The following is a 1,857-nucleotide window of genomic DNA, read 5'->3' as shown; positions in this document are numbered from 1 at the left end:
TTTCTTGAAAGAGTTCTTTCTCATGAAGAGACATAAGACAGTTTTCCCGTGGGGTTGATGCTCAGAGTTGCTTGGCAATTTTTTCTTAGTACAATTGTTAAGTGAATTGGCACTATGCAGGTAATGAAGCTGTGCTTTGACATTTAAGATATTTTTGAAATTTAATTGTTTATTTTCAATGTATTATTTCCAGAAGCACTTCACAGTTTGAAAATGAAACATTGTGCATTTAGGGCTTTAGCATGTAATACGCCTTATCAAATTGGTGATATAGAAAGATACTTCTCAGGTAATACTGTGTATCATTTTATTCATATAAATTTTATCAAACTAATTATGCTTTTGGATAAAAGTTAGTGCAAATACTAGACCAGTATGTTGGCAACTGCCTTCAAGCTTTCTTGTATTACTGAAAATTTTTAAGAGAAAAAAGATGAAATTTAGGGACATAGAGTTTAGATATTCTTTCAAAAATATTTATGAGCCCCTTTGCACACTTAACTAAATTTGAGGTGTTTTGTTCTCACCTAAAGAAATTTAGTAAAAGTGGGCTGGAAGTAGTTAAAAGGGACAAAAGCAACAGGATAGGACAAATTAGAACCTGTAACCCCAAAGCAGCAAATGCTTATTAGTTCTTTGTAATATGACTTCTTAGACTATTGTTTCTTTAACAGTATAACTATCCTCTTTTGATTTGTGAACATAAACAAATCTTCCTCACTTTTTGATCTTATTTACTTGAAAATCACTTTAGTTCTTTTTGGAAGTGAAGGAGATGGGGTTCCTATGGTGGTAAGACATTTTTCTTTTTCTTCTTTCTTTTTTTTTTTTTTTTGTGACCAGTGAGGGGATCGTAACCCTTGGCTATTGAAGACCAGCTATGCTAGATATGGAGAATATAGTTGTGGGTAAAATATGGTTAGCTTTAAGTCAGAGGCCTAATGTAATTTTGTAAAGTTTTAATATTTATTTATTTATTTATTTTTGTAGCTGGCTGGTACGGGGATCCAAACCCTTGGGTGTTATCAACACCATGCTCTAAGCAACTGAGCTAACTGGCCAGCCCTTAAAAGTTTTTATTTTTAGAACTAATATGTTATTTAAAAAAGCATTCACTTCCAAAACAGAAGTCCTAAAGGTGTAGTATTAATATGGAATGATAGAAATGATTAACTCCAAAATGAGGCCCAATTTTTTAAATTTAGCTTTCCTTTTTTTAATTTTATTTTTAAAAATTAAAAAAAATTTTGTTTTTTAAATATGGAATGCTTCATGAATTTGTCATCCTTGTGCAGGGGCCATGCTAATCTTGTCTGTATCGTTCCAATTTTTAGTATATGTGCTGCCGAAGTGAATACTAACTTTCCTTTTGTTAAACATAATATTTGATACAAAAGAACATATGAAGTATGTTTATTATACTTTTGTTTTTGTGTTAGGGTTTTATTATGTACATCTATGTCTAAAAACATGTATTCTGCTAGTTTCTAAGCTTTATAAAGTTGAAATCATGCTAAATCATACTACATTTATCCATGTTGTTTTGTGTAACTGCAGTGCATTCATTTCCATTGTTGTGTAGTATTTCATAGTCTGATGTACTAGAATGTATCCCTTCTCCTTTTAATGGACATTTGGGTTTCCAGTCTTTTGCTTTTACAAATAGTGCTGTTATGTACATCATAGCATATGTCTCTGATGCATATGCGAAAGGATTTCTCTAGGAGTGGAATTGCTGGGTAATAGGATATGCAAATAATAAACTTTATAAGACAATGTCAAAGGGATATTTTCCAAAGTAGTTGAATCGGTTTACTTCCCACCAGTGATGTGTAAGAATTCCCGTTGATCCATATT

At 31.6% G+C, this 1,857-nt stretch overlaps 1 non-coding gene across 1 annotated transcript; it reads right to left on the bottom strand.

Moving 5' to 3' along the window:
* Window positions 1-1,254: 1,254 nt before the first annotated feature.
* LOC134389791 (U6 spliceosomal RNA) lies at window positions 1,255-1,358 on the bottom strand. The gene has a single exon (XR_010024765.1). It is a non-coding gene; the product is annotated as a U6 spliceosomal RNA (small nuclear RNA).
* Between the last annotated feature and the right edge of the window lie 499 nt (window positions 1,359-1,857).

This window comes from Cynocephalus volans, chromosome 10, assembly GCF_027409185.1.
Source record: "Cynocephalus volans isolate mCynVol1 chromosome 10, mCynVol1.pri, whole genome shotgun sequence".
Lineage (NCBI taxonomy): Eukaryota > Metazoa > Chordata > Mammalia > Dermoptera > Cynocephalidae > Cynocephalus > Cynocephalus volans.
Note: the sequence above shows the minus strand (reverse complement) of the source record. Positions and strands in the feature narration are given on the sequence as shown.